At 42.1% G+C, this 15316-nt stretch overlaps 1 protein-coding gene across 1 annotated transcript in view; it reads left to right on the top strand.

Annotated features, from left to right (window-relative positions):
- The first annotated feature begins 543 nt into the window (after window positions 1-543).
- Window positions 544-15316, top strand: part of PRRG1 (proline rich and Gla domain 1) — a 30826-nt gene continuing 16053 nt past the window's right edge. The window contains exon 1 of the mRNA XM_084225252.1: window positions 544-625. The gene's annotated coding sequence lies outside the window, so the exon portion shown is untranslated. The remainder of the gene's footprint in view (window positions 626-15316) is intronic.

Here is a 15316-nt window from a genome sequence, read left to right as displayed (position 1 = left end):
ATACTGTGAGGAATTTCTTCACAGAATTGGTAACTAAATATTGGAACACACTGTCCAGGGAGGTAGTGAAGTCACAGTCCCTGGAGTGTTAAAGGAAAGGCTGGACATGGCCATGGCCTGGCGGACATGGTCATGTTCAGCCACAGCTTGGACTCAATGATCTCTAAAGTCTTTTCCGACCCAAATGATTCTGTAATTCCGGGATACAGACCGATACAAACTTTAACACTGGAACTGGAAACACCTAAGCGGTAAGCCTCGAAGAGGCCACGCCGGCCGCGCCCGCGTTCCGTATCACCGGGGAGGGCTGAGCCCAGGGTTGCTACCGCGTGGAGCTCCCGGTCGGGGGGTGGCTGAAAGGATCACCTTGCCCCGGGGAGGGGGCCGATGGTCACCCTGCGGGACCCCTGATGCCCGGGCTAGCTCTGAACAGGGACACCGGGACCACGAGCAGCGGGACACGGGCGAACGCGCCGAGTCCCCCTCAGCCTCTCCCCGCCTCACAGCCGCCCTCGGGTTGCCGGGCGCATGCGCGGGGGCGCCGCCTGCTCCGCCGAGCGCGCAGCGGGCGTTGGGGCAGCGCGGGCCGGCAGCGCTGGCCCTGCTCCGCACCCGGGCGGCGGCGGTGAGTGCGGGTGAAGTGCGGGCTGGGGCGGAGAGTGCGGGCAGGAACGGTGCGTGCGGGCAGTGCGGGAGAGGAGCGGGCTGAGGCGGAGAGTGCGGACAGCGCGGGGTGCGGACGGGAGCCGCCGGCCGGGAAAGGACTGCCCGGCCCGGGGACGGCGGGAGCGATGCCCGCAGGGAGCGATGCCCCCAGGGAGCGGTGCCCGCAGGGAGCGCCCGGGGCGGGGGTCCCGCACGGAGACCCCTGAGGGGAGTGAGGGTGGAACGCTCCCCGCTGCCCTCCGCCCCTCGCCGCCCTCCGGCGGCCGGCAGCCTCCCGGTAAAGTCCTCTCCAAGGGTTTGTGCCATTTCCAGTTAAGCCGGGGGAGAAAACGTGTGGAGTGTAATGAACAAAGGAAGAATCCTGCGGGATTTCTCTTTTGGAAGAGCTTAGCGACTCTCTCCAAAATAGGCAGCTGATACGTTTTTCTCCGAAGTTTTAAAAAACACCATCCCCCAAAACAAACCCGCGGAGCACAGCCGCAGCCATCCGAGGCTCTCGTATTCCTGTCAGAACTTTTTTCCACAGGGTCACCCGGAGGCCCCGTCTGTGCCGGACGGGCGGTGCGGCTCAGGCTGTGGCTGCTAGGCTGGGAAGGTGTGTGTGGGAATGAGCCCGACCCTCCGGGCTCTGGGGGACTTTGCCTCGGCCTGGTGCTGGCAAGGGAACAATTCATCCACAGGAAACAGGAGGGGCAGAGGGAGTCTCAGTGCTACCACAGTTGAAGCTGGGATTCAGTGTTGCATTGGGTGAGGAGTGAGAGAGCAGGCGGTGATTGGGCTTGTTGGGAACAAAACAGAGAGGAATGGAGCCGGTGAGTAAAAGGAAGAAGACTGTAAGCACAGGAAAACACTTGAAAGAATTGCAAGTTCTCATAGAAAAGTTTGTGAGGGGAAGAGGGACAGTTATGTAGAGGTTGGTGTTCTAGATTAAAATCAAGACCTTCAATTTATTATTACTATTGACTGTGCCTGAAAAAAAACCCTTAGTTGTACTTTTTCTGCTCATTTATCATCTTCTCCCCGTGCTGGCACCATTGTTGATACAGCAGGGGTGGGGACTGGCACAGAACATTACCACCAGATTCAAACTGACCTCAAACACTTTTTCTGATTAACCTAGTTAGTAACCATGTCTGTTTCCCTGCACTGCCATAGGGATGCTTATACTGGCACAAGGAAAAGTGGTTGGGAGGAAAAGAATTTTTTTAGTTGTACATAAATGATTAGGTATGCGTGTAGAAGCCCTGTTTTTTAATGTACACCTGTATATTGTGCACACGGACTCACACACACCTGTGTGAAGGGATTGTGCAACTGGGAGGTTGAACATTCTGGCCCTTGTGTTGAACAGAGGGAGTGCCATAGATAAAGCCGTGTGGAGGAGGTTTACAAGTGCAAGAGGTGATGAGCAGTCTGAGGAGACTTACCTAGTAAAGGTGACTGAGATTGCAAGAGTAGTTCTTGCTGAACCAGGGCAGTGAGATTAGAATCAGAGAAGAGGGGACAGGGAACTTGTGTGTAAGAGTATTGCATGGAAACAGGAGTGAGATTTTTACTTATCTGTTCATTTTCAGCCATCTCACTTTAACTTCTTTTAGACTAGAAAACTTCATTTTCTGGAATCGATTAGGCTGGAACCTGGCATCCTGAGTAACTCTGTATTCTTGGAACTAGCAAATATCAGGAAATGCCTGGGTGAAACTTGGATTATCCTTTTCTCACACAAGTTCATCCAGAAATCTGTGTCCAACTAGTGTACTCAAAAGAGCAAAGCATTGCATCTGGTTGTAACACATGCAGGTGTTGAGGTTATAACTTGATTATCAGTTTTCTTTAGAGAGAAGTGGATAGTTGCACACAGAGTAACTGTACTCATAGTGTCATTTCCAGAAACACAAATGGAGAACTGAAGTTTTGAAGGTGGCTTTAACTCAGTCTCTTCATACATCTAGAACAAGCTACAGTTTTCTATTAAAAAAAAAGTATTGTTTCTTGCATAAAAAAATCCTGTTGTACTCAGGAAGTATTTTGGTCTCATCCTCCTTACTTTGGTTGTATGATGTCAAGATGTTTTCTTGATGTGACTCAAATCTGCATCAAATTCTACTTTGCTATGGAATTACAAATTTCCTTGTGTCTTCTGTTGTGCTTATCACCTTAGTATCTCAGTACTCAGCTAATTCTCCCCTTAATTGAGAAAACTCTCCTAAAACAAGGAAAACATCCTCCCATTCCACATGAAGAGTGAAAGATAAAACTGTGGGGACCAAATCTGGTCCAGGTAGGATCTGATTTTTTTCAGGGTACTGAGTTCAGTTGTCCTCATTTATGTTAAGTTGCACAGGTGCAAATAAATTGAATGTCTGTTCTAAACCTATTCTGCTTTTGCAAATCAAGCAGTCAGATTTTGGGAGATGCATCCCTAAAATAAAAGGTATGTAGTTGGTGTCCACATTGGAACAGCATTTTTAGGTTATTTATCTAGAGTCATGAATAAATTCTGTGGCAAAAGCAGGATAAAATATACTTCAGGACTGTGCTAATTTTAGACTACAGCAGTGTGAACCATTTTTGTTTGCTCTGTCATTTTAAACAGCTCCCTTTTCCTGTGATCCTCTTGTCCATCACTTTGTTCTGCCTGCCTCTGTGACCTCCCTCACTTGTGATAGTCAAATTTCCATATTATTTTGGTGAGGCAGATCACAGGACCAATCAGGTTGAAAACAAAGACTTCTCTGACTTGTTTTGGGCTCTTACCTGGCTCGTAGAAACAGATGGACAGGCAGAGAACAAGGATGTGGCTGGTAGCACATGTATGGAGTACTGGGGAAAAATTAGCCCATTTTGCCCCTCTGCTTCCCTCTTCCATTATTCCAGTAAATCTTACGTGTGTCATTTCTTCCCATTTACTCAACAGATTACACCAGATTCCTGTACGCAAGAGTTCTAATTTTTTTGCACCATCCTGTTAAGAGCTTTTGCTTTCAGTTTGTCAGCTCAATCCTGAATTTTCTTGCTCGTTTTCATCTCTCTCTTTCATGACTTCCCATCAGCTGTGTTTCCAGGATGCTCTCTGGTCTGGCTGATGTTTCTTTAATGGTTGTTTTGCTTCAGCCTCCAAAGACAATCTACTTTCTTGCCCCCACCATTGCTTCCTCTCCTCCTCCACATTATAAACAAAAGCACTTGCAGTGTGCAGTGGAGAACCCTACAGAGCTGGCAAAGGAGTGGCCTGAATGACCTAATGTCTCGTCTGTTCTCCTGCCAGCTGAGTTCAGATGTTGGTAACTATTTGACCTTTTAAAATCTAATCTGGCCATACCCAGACCTTTCCTTGTTTACCTTTGCTTGTCTTACTGATTCTTGTTAAGTAAAATTTGATACACATTTGTGTGAAATACACTTAACCCATTCTTTTCTTGCTGGCACTTTTGATGGTGCTGATTATCAAGTAATCAGTGTTTTAATCAAGGTTGCTGAATACTATTATTAGAATAGCTACATTTCAAAAACAAAGCCTTGACAGTTAAATAAATTCCATTTATAAAATCAGACAATAAATACATTTGCACAGTCCACTATACTGGAGTTAGCATCCAGGGCTGAGACATGCACACTCTAGTAGCACAAGAAGTGTTGCCCATTTTCAAACCAGGAATGCTACTTTGTGCAAATAGATTACTTTTTTTGACCACAGATATCTTTGCATGAGGGAGAGAGAGACTGTCCTGCAGTTGCATCTTGAAAGATCTTTAAGATCCTTGCATTTTACACATTCCATTGTGCATTTTACCTGCTCAGTGGGGTGTTTCATTTAAAGTGTTTGAATCAGCCTTCTCATGTTGCTTCTGAAATTACTTTTGAAAGCTGGCATCTCATATTTGAAGATCACACAGTCAACATACTTCCAGTTTTTCATCTTGGTGGTCAGTCTGTTCCAATATGATTACTCCAAGAGTAGTCGAATTAAGTGATGCTAAAATCCAGAGGCACCATGTGAAGGGTAGGATAGGAGTAATTTGTTTTACACAAAACTTAATCCCAGTGAAGTATTAATTTTGTTACCTGAAACTGCAGAAAATCTGTATTAGCAAGAACTTCAGGGTGGGTGAGATTTTTTTGTTTGTTTGTTTACACCAAGAATTGTGGTAATTCTGGATATTCCTGTTTTGCTGAGCTCTTTGTTTTCCTGTAGTATAACAATGGATGGACCAGTTTCAAGATTCACTTTACAGCAATTCTTTATTAAAATCCCAATCACTAAATTAACCATTTAACATAACTGTCTAAACTGTTATATTTATTACAATCAGCTGTATTTGTAAATGTTTCCTATTTGGCATTGAAGAATGGCTCAGAAGGTGTGAATATGTTAGCTCATTGGTGTGAAGGCAGTTTATGGAATCCTAGCAGGAAAACTCATAAGTAGTGGCTTCAACAGATATGTGAAGTTTTGCACCTGGCTGTTTCTCCAGGTTTATCAGTGAGTTGTGTAGTGACCTTGTGTGTATTCTTCAGCTTTTTTTTGTAGGCTGTAACTCTTGCTATTTACTAAATAAACCTGGGAGGAGAAACAACTTTCTGTTTGTCTTTCTGTCCCTAGTCTCCATTCTCATGGCTGTTGGGAATTGGGAAGGGTTAAATGAGGTTTCAGTGTCAGAATTAGTTAAATCTCCTGCTGGTTTTCCTATAGATTTCTCCTGTGGCAGCTGAAACGAGTGTGATATTTTATTTCAATACTGCTGAGCACTTCTGAGTATCAGGAATGGAATGGACTCACCCTTGTATTTGCTGTTTGCTGCTCTTGGTTGTCAGAGCTGTGGGCAGCAGCGAAATGAAGGCATGGCCTATTGAGTGTGCGGCTGCCTAAGCGGCTTAACTCATCTAAGCTTCTCCCCCTGCCTGAAAACAGGAGTTTTTCTTTTTCCACTCCGTCCTTGCTGGGGTTTTGCATTTCAGTTGCTTCCCTGGTGTTCTGCAGGCAGCTGCTGCAGGGACCTGATCTGCTTTATTTTAAAACAAACGAGAAGGTGAGAAGGTGAACAAAATCATCTTTTATGGAAAGGCCACTTATGGTGGGTGAACTGTAAAGAAGTGCCCAACTACAAGCTCATCAGAGCTGCAGTTCTCAAAAATGGAAGAAGTATCAAAGCACTTTCACTCTGGCTATTGGCAAAAGATTTGATGGAAGTTTTCATCTCAGTGTCAGTAAATTTTATCATTGATGATTGATTTCACTGTAAATTTTTTACAGTGAGATCAATCATTCCCTGGAACAACCTCCCCAAGAACATGGGGGAATCCCCGTAACTAGAGGGTTGGTTTTGCATTTGGGTGCTAGATGACCTCATCAGGGCTGCCTTCTACACAAAAAGTTGGACCAGACAATCTTTTGACAGTCCTTAGCTGCTCTGTGGTTCTATAAAACTGTTTGTATGGATGAAGCAATCTACACCAGAAATACACAGGGTGGAGATGCACCTGCCGATGGACAGCACATCTGGGATCTCTCCAGTGACTTCTGCAGTGTGTTACATATGTGAATGAGTTACCAGACCTAAAAACTATCAGTGGTGTATTTTTTGCATTAGAAGATTCCTCCACATTTTCTGTGTCTTGGAGTAGGTGTTCAGGTTTGTGGAGGAACAGGGGAAGTCTTTCAAGTCTTCCAAGAACAAAATGTTAGACATGTTAGATCCTAGAAGATCTGTCAATTATGAATGAAGTTTTCAAGTCCTAACTTTATTTTATTCTGTGTATGCTTTTGACACAACTAAGATAAATTGCATCTTCAAACACAGTTAATTGCACACACAAATTTGACACATCAATTTGGCATTTGAGTTTTAGGAACTTCAATATGAACATCCTCTGAGTTGTTTTTGTTACAGGCATTTTTGTACTTCCTACTCAGGCAGAATGGGTGCAGTACTGACTCCCTTCATAAGGAGTAGAAGAGCAACAGTAGAATTACTGTTTTAGTTTTGGGAGCTGCTCTGCAGTTTTTTACAGTGCTGGAAAGTGCAAAAAATTGTTTATAACTGTGACCTGATACTGATAGGTGTGGATTTATTGATCAGCTGTGACTTAGAGCCTCACTGTCATCCTTATTTCCACATAAATGACAGTTTGAATTAGATGTTAGTTCACCTTCCAGTGTTTTCTCCAGTTCTGATGTTCAGAATGCCTCCATCCTCTAGATCAGTGTGCTTCCTCTAGGCAAACTGCCATGAATTTAAGGTTTTCTACTGCTTGGTAGTAGTAGATTGGAAGGGACCATGAGTAAAATTGTTGGACTAAAGGTCACAAGGGATGCAAAACAAGCTCCCTAGGAGGTTGACTTTGGTGGCACATAGTCTGGAAAGTTCACACTTCCTTTCTGTGGCTGTCCTGGGGAGCAGAGTAGCAGAGAGGAGGAGGTCAGTGGGAGAGGGACAAAGCTGAAGTGCAGAGCACAGAACTGCATCAGCCACGTCAGGGGGCTGATCCCCAGTGAAGGGTAGGTGGCAGTGGCAGGAAAGGACGAGAAATTCCTTGACTCATCTTCAAGGCTGAAGTCAAAATGTGTTTTGCTATACCCTAAATGTGTAAATGAGCTTTGTGGGTAGGTTTATTCAAATCCTACTCAGAAAAAAAATTAAGTGCAATGCAGTAAAATAATGTGTGCATCTTCATGTGTTTGGAAATTCAGGTAAAGTTATGTGAGAAATAATGGACATGGGTGTTGAGAGAAGGAAATAAGAGTATTTAGTATTTAAAATGTACCCTTTTTTTCCTGTGGTTTGTAGGGCTCTTTACCCTTCTGTTTTACTGCAGCTTCACTGTGGATTCTGATGGTGCTCTCTTTATGCAATTCCCCAGTGTGACAGAAAACTTAATAAAATCTCTAAAGGAGTTGTGCCTCATTATCTTTTGCCTAGTTACCATATAATTCAATAAGATGAAATATGTGTTTATGACTCTTTCATAACTTCTCTGCAATTTGATTTTTGGTTGACTGGAAAATCCCATTAAAACATGCTCTGAAGTGTTGTCATATATGCATTGCTTCAGGGGAGGACAGGCAGGGTGGAAATTTATATTAAAGCATGCTGACGGTGTGTAAATACTTGGAAGAGAAGGCTTTGTTTGCACATTTCTCTTGCTTAGTTTAGCACTTCACAAAGGAATTACTTTTTATTGGTTTGAGGTTAATTTTTCTAAATTAAATGGGGTATTAGACATTGGCCTACCAAACAAGTGCTAAATGCAGTTTCTGTATGGGGCAGAATGTTGCCTCATCACAGAAAAACACAATAAACTTCATTAACTAGTAGTCTTATGTTTGCTATAAAATTATTGCACACAAAATAAAGATGCCAGTGTGAAATTACCCAGGTTCCTTTTCACTGCAAAAATGCACATTCTGAGATCTAGAATCTTTCTGAGGTTTCTTAATAGCTACTTGAAAAATACTGGTAGTTTAGGGGTAGTCTGTTTTTTAAAAGTAGCTGTTGCTGCTTGCCTTATCAATATTGTAATAATTCCAAGAAAAACTTCAGTTGAGTTGAGGAAAACCTTTTTCAAATGTATGGAATTGTCAGGTATCTCTTTTTCTGTGGAAAGAGCAGACTTGAATATTGGATACAGATTAATAGAGCTGGAGGCTGAATCTTGTACAGCCAGTTTGTGTTATTGGAAAATCTGTGAAGGTATTATTTGTGACACTTGGGTCATGGTTTAGCTTTATAAGCTGTGTTGGGGAAGAAAGTATCTGTAAGAGTTTCAGAGCAGGATAAATGGTACATTGTTAGCTTTGATCTTGTGACCTTTTCTGAGTAGACAACACAGTACCTGTAATGAAATGACATTTTTGTGAATGGACTGTGCCCAGAGACTGTTCCTTGGCCCTTCTCTTGCACGTCTAGAGAGGTATAATCTAAAATAAAGGTAGTACTCTTTACTTTTGTTTTCCTTCCCTACCTAACCCATATATGCTTTTAAAAGGCAGAAAGCACTGTTATACTCTACTTATTATGAATGCTTTGATGTGTTGATTTGGGAGACCAGAGGCAATGAAAAAGAGAGATTGTAGGTAGTGACTAGGACCTTTAAAGAGACCATATGCCCTCTATCAACTCGATTTCTGGTTGTGTCATGATGTTACGTGCTGATATTTACTCCTCTGGTCCTAATCCAGTTTTAACTTTGGAGAGGAACTGGATGTAGTTACCCATTTCATACTGGGCACTGGGCTTCTCTCTTTTCACAGCCAGTAGTTACCAATATAAGCTACATCTGGAGAATTGTGTTATAGTAATCACCAAATCACATCCTCATTTATTGATTTCATTTTTATGTTTTAATCTATTTCTACTTTTGTACTGAGCAGCATTCTGTGGCAGCAAGTTCCATGAATTGTACACTATGTGAAATTTCAGGTCCTTTGGCTTATTTACATCGATGTCAGCTCCAGTTTCTCACATTGTGGGAAGTAATGGCTGGCTGCAATGTGTTGCATTTGTTACAGTTAGATCAGCTGAAGGTCTGCCTTCTCTGAACTGAGAGGTTTGTTACACAGTGATGATTTAAACACAAAGGATATTTTCCTTCTTTCCAAATAAATAGCAACATGTAATTTTTCATCCATATACAATGCAGTTTTCAGCTGAAGTTGGGAGCTGCTGACTATTCCTCAGTTTATTGTCTGTAAAATATCAGGAGATGATCTGAACTACAAAATCAAAGCTGGCTTGTTTGTAATCTAGAGAAGAGATGCAAATGTTTCATTTGTATGAAAACAGGGACAGAATAGGGAAGGAAAATAAGATAAGTGCACGTTCAAAACTCCTAATTGGGAGGCTATGAGTGAAAACATTCTGCAGTATTCTGATACAGTTGGAGTGGGTTTTTTTTCTTAAACAGTGCTAGCAGGTCCATTGATTATTTTATCTTACTATAAATTAAAAAAAAAGACATGGTAGATAGTCATTAAGTAGCTGTCACTGTACTAGTACAGCACAGGATTTTATCAATGCATTATGTAACACTTCAACCACCTGTAAATGTGTACCAAAGGGATCATGTACTTTCTCTGGCTTATTATGTATTGACATTGTGTGTTACTTTATTATTTTAGAAGCTGGTAACATTTTGGACAGGAAGTTTTTGAACATCAGTAATGGTGATCATAAACTGGATGTTAATTTTGTAATCTGTAATTGCAAGTTTCCACTCCTTAGGGGGGTGTAGGAAGAATGTGCTTTTTTTGTTTGGGGAGGTGAGGGCTGGCTAGATTGTCTCGCAGTTCCTGGATTAGCTGTCTCTGTCTCTTTTTCTGGTGTTTTTGAGAAGCTACTCCAGTATTTCAGGTTTTTAGCCTTAGACTGGGCCCTGTGGTGTCCTGTGTATAAGCAGAATACAATTTCTGCTTCAAGAACATAACTTTTGAAGACAAAAGACAAGCACATAGCTTCAGAAATCTCTTTGTGTGAGATTTTTTTATTTTTGTATTTTTGAGAGGTTTTATTGTTTCATTTGTTTTTTAGTTTGGCAGAGAGCCTCACTTTACCTTTGTTTTTGTCAACTTATTTATCAGAGTAATTTTGTAGCCTCACAGAAAGTTTTTCCGAAACATTCACTATCACCAGGTAACAACCTTTGGCTCTTGACTGAGAAATCATTTTCATAGACATTCCCTCCTCCACTACTTACTGCTGTGAGTGTGGTCATACAGTGCATGTTGGGTATATCTGCAGTAGCATTTTGGTTCAAATTAGCATTCTTCCAGTTGTCACTACTTACTGTGCTTTGGTTTGCACTGCAGAAACATTTCAAAACACTCAGACTGAGATATTTTTGAATGAAGGCAAACCAGAAGATAAACTCCAAGATCTGCAGTCCCACTGCCAGACAATGCTCAGCTCATGAAAGCAAATTAGAGCTACCCCAAAGCAGAATTCTTGACCTGTGTTGTGTAAGTGTTGGGTCCACAGCACCAGCTGTTTAGCTCTTCAGGTGCACTCTTAGTGCTCTGCATTCTTAGCTAATGGGAGTGTAGTCAGGATAGAGATCATTATTATGCACTTAGAGGTTATTACTCATGGCCACTGAAATTGCTTCAGATAAAGAGTCCAGCTATTCAAGCCTGAGTTAGAATAGATGATATCCAAGTGGTTGACAAGTTAGATTTGTCAGCTGGCACCCAAACACTAATTAGGGCAGGGAGCACTAGATCTAGAGTCAAGCTGTGTTCCTGTCTCTGTTACCTTTTCACCTTTCCCACTATTAATCTGACTTCCCCTCCATTCCCTAATGTGCTTATCCTTGTTTTCCAGCTGCTCCCTCAATTCACAATATTCTGACATCTCACATGTGCTGGCAGTGCTCTTTCCCTGTTCTCATCTCTTTAACCTACTTGAGTTGTGCCCTTGGAAAGGGCTGTGGGGCTGTGCGTGGTCCTGGACGTGGTGTTTGCTTCCTGACTGCCCACTTCCTGCTGCCAAAATAGACAATGGTTTCCAGCTGCTGCTGCAATTGGTAAACCCATCTTCACTTCACTGAGAGCATTAATGGGTTTTCTCTGTTCTTCTTGGTCATTGATTTTCATGGAAAATGTGTGGGAGCAGGAAGAAATCTCAGTGTCAGATTTAGTTAAAAAAACTGGCAGAGGAACGGAATGAGAATAGATAAGTGACACAGCGTCAGTTTTGTGTCCAAACAAAATCAGGATAAAACCACATCCTACTGTGAAAGCTTTGTTTAATTGTTCATCATTCTCACTTGAAAAAGGAGAGGAATTGGTTATTGTTATATCAGCATTTCAATGGATTATCAAGTTAAATGCTCTAAATTTGAATCCCTAAGGTGTGGGAGATTGTATAACCTAAAGCAATGTCTTCTGACAGTAGCTTACAGAAGAGTGAGGTGTCTGAAATTCTACTCTACAGGCTGCTCAGAAAGGCATGGTCTCTTGAGGATTGGTGGAATTCTGGTTTCCACACAGATGATTATGTAAGTGTTCAGTTATGCCTCCCAGGAATTGCCCCACGTGGTCCCCAGGAGTTTTGAAACAATGCAATCCACCAACATTCTCCCTCTCTCAAAAGAGTTTTGTTACTTCTCCTCCCAAATGTCCTGCTTGCCAAGATGTATCAGGACAATGTTCTTGTTTGTTTTTTAAAGATAAGGAAAGGAAGAGATAGCTTATAACAATTAGCTTGTAGCAATTCCCCCTTTGAACCTCTGGAACTATCCAGAAAATAACCAGCCAGAATATTGCCACAGCTTAAACAGAACAAAAAGCACTGAGTGAAGAAGGGTAATGAAGTTGAGGCAGAAGCTCAGACTCAGTCTTTCCAGCTGCAGTTCTGTCCAGCTGCAGTCCTGAGGAGCTTCCTTCTCTCTGCTCACAGGGTGGTGTTGTGCCCTGTGCATGCTCTTTCTGTGAGTAATGATGCTTCACTGGGTTTAGGGTGCAGTGGCAGTCTGCTAAGTACAGGTTCCTCTTAGTGATCTGGTCTGTGGTTTTGGGTGCTTAAATAAATGGTGATGTTTTATAATGCTGTGATCAAATAGCATATACAAAGCAGAAGATTTTTCAGATCTGTTTTACTCTTGTCCCATGTAGTCTGAGGTGGGATAAGTCTTTTGCATCTTCACCTGATCGTGTAGTTTCCAAAGTGTTCCCTCCCGCTCTATTCCCACCAAATTCCCTGGAAAACCTTGCTTTTGCAAGCAAACTGAACTTAATAAATAAGGGTTCTCCCATATCCAATGGAATTCCTGTTCAGAGAAAAATCAATCTATTTTTCCAGCATTTGAATCTGTGTAAATTCTTTGGTACACTTTTCCTGGGGAGAAAGCTCTTTGGAGGAAGATAACTGTAAATGAAATTGTACTCTTTCCAAGCATGTAAAAGACATGGTGCCAGTGGGATTTTTATGTAAGCACATGATACATTCTGTATAAATGGCTGCTAGATAATTAAATAGCTACACAGGAAGTCAGATTGATAATGTTTTAATATTTCTTCAAAACAAACCGCCCCCAGGAATGTTCCAGGTGTTGCATTGCAGCTGGTTTGAGACTGAGGAGCTAGAACAGGAGTGTTTATTTTTAGACTGAATGTCTACTGATCTTTTAGTTAGCAGTGTCCCTGGAATGGACCTGCTTTCATGAAAAGCACCAGAAGAGCCTAAATATTGATAACTTTAAGAAACTATGTAGCTCTTGGGCTTCATGAATTGTACAGATTACAAAACTAAAGTTAACAGCTGTACTATTTGCCAGAGTTCTGTTGCAGAATGGAAAAAAAAGCCACATGCCCCTTCCCTACCTGGATGCTGTCGTGCACATCCCTCCCCAGCTGGGAGAGGAGCTGGGGGCCTTGTTGTATTTTAAGTCATTTTTAACACAGCAGGTGAGAAACCAGTTGAGGGAAAATACTGCAGCTGCTTTACATTAGCCTTACTTTCCCTTGTCTTCCTCCTCCCTTCCCTTAAGGACTCGCTTTGTTCTGGATGTTCTGTATCCTTAGAGCACATGACAGTGAGGGAGAACAGTGCTGGCAGTTTGTGTGCCCTCGGTCAGATCCTCTGTCCTTTAATGGTACGTGCTGCACACAAGTTGCCATTAAGCCTCAAGTCAGGAAATGTGCTCAGAAGAGGTGTGTGCCTGCCAGCCAAAGATGGTTATCCTAATAAATGCAACAAAATCCTGCAGAAACACTCTCTTAAGACAGCAGCTTTAAATGCTGAAATTACCTTCCCAGTTTGAGAGATTGTCACTGCTAGAATATTATTGCCACCTTTGGAATTGTGTATACAAATATTCTATGCTTTATGCTTATAAGTAGTGTATGCAAGATTTGGGTACTTGCAGAATTGAGAAAAAGAATATTTAGGTTAGTTGTAGAAAGAAATGGATAACTTGGTTTGTTATTTCAGTATTAATTCTTCTTTCGTTCAGGATGTTTCTCCTTGGTAAGAGGCTGCAGCGTGTTGGTGGTGAGCAGGGCACTGCTGGTAAATACCAGGGGTGGTGTTGGTGTGTCTCCTGGGCTCTCTCACAGGCTTTAGAATTCAGTGTTTCCCACTGAGTCATTATAATTCCTACTAGAAGTGTGTGGTTCATTTTTGTTTTGTTTTGTTTTTGAAGTACTCTACAAGCAGGCAGTCAGGAAAGGTCACGTATTGGTTGGGTCAGCTGTCATTAACTCAGAATTGGACACTCAGCATGGGTATAGGGCTGTACAGCTGTCCACTGTGTAGTCACACATCTAAGGTGATATATAACCTTATAGAAGATGGATAGAAGAGGGGTTCATGAAACAACAAATTTTGGTGTTTCAGTAAGGTTTGTGAAGACTTAAAATCAGGAAGCTAAGTAAGGAGTTGGACAGGGGAATAAATGAGTCAGTAGTAAGTCAGGATGCTCCTGTGGTATGACCAGCCCTCTTCTGCTTTATTAGCTGGCTTATGATGGTAAAAAAGATTTTTGTACTTGTCTTTGTTCAATCCCTTCTTCCAAGCTGCCTTTGAACTATTTAGTTAGTTTGAACCAAGAGTGTCAGAGTAGAGGACTAAAGTGTAATTAAACTCCTTCCCTTTAGGGGAAGGGACTGTTAATAGAGGGTAAAGTTGTGATTTGTGGGTGCTTGGAAATGAAGAAGTTTGAGAGGAAAGTCAGGAGAGAGAACACATGTTTGTGGGAGAATGGGCAGAATTCAAGGAGCTCTGAATGCTTGTAACTGCTGTAAAAATCTAATGTGGATTGATGAAGGGAAGTTTTGGCACTACAGCCACTGACTGAAAAGCTGTATTTGATATTTCCTGGAGAAGGGCATACTGTTTTCTTCTGTAATGAAGGAGGTAAGGTAAAACATAATTTGTGTTCTGCAGTCACTTCAGCAACTCTTTATTTTGTCACTAGCCCCTAATAAAATTTCCTTTGAAGAAATTAAAAGGCATTCTACCTTCTCTGATTTCTTTTTTTGTTCTCCCTGTGTTTTCCCCATTTTCCCAACCTGTGAGTCAGTGTTCTGGTGTTCATTCCCAGAGAACAGGATATGCCAAGTACCAAGTGCCAGATGCCAAGGCAGAGGCAGTGACTTGCACTGCTCCTGGTGGAAAACATCCCATAGCAGGGGGGAGGCACAAAGTCCCCTTTTTCCCACCACAGTTCCAAATAGGCAGAGCCATCAGAGCGGTTGTGACTCATGGGTGTGTGCTTGTGTTCTGTCTTGTTTTTTTTTTTTTATTTTGAATGTTGTAGAAATCCACACTCAAGTTTTGTTAAAAGGGTGAAACATTAAAGACTAACTGAAATTTATTGCAAAGAAATGAGCCCATTAAAGAGGGGAAGCATAGGAAATGTATGTTTAATTCCCTGCATTGCTGCCACTTGTCAGAGCAAGGGAGCACTCCTGGTTGCTGCCTCTTCTGTTGATGTGTGTTTATCTGGGGGGCTGATACTAAACCAGCTGACTGAAACTGGTGGGTAATAAATGGCAAAAGAAAATAATAACGTAATGGGTGAAGAAAATAGACCACTAGCCAAATCTTTCATGACCTGTTTATTTTAGTAAGTTTAGCTGTTTCTTCATCACAGATATTTGGGTCATGACTATGTGACTAAATGACACTAATTTTATTTTTATTCAAGAAGCAAA

The sequence above is a fragment of the Fringilla coelebs genome, assembly GCF_963513975.1.
Source record: "Fringilla coelebs genome assembly, chromosome: 2".
In the NCBI taxonomy this organism is placed as follows: domain Eukaryota; kingdom Metazoa; phylum Chordata; class Aves; order Passeriformes; family Fringillidae; genus Fringilla; species Fringilla coelebs.
The sequence above is the reverse complement of the archived record's forward strand: the minus strand, read 5'-3'. Positions and strand labels throughout refer to the sequence as shown.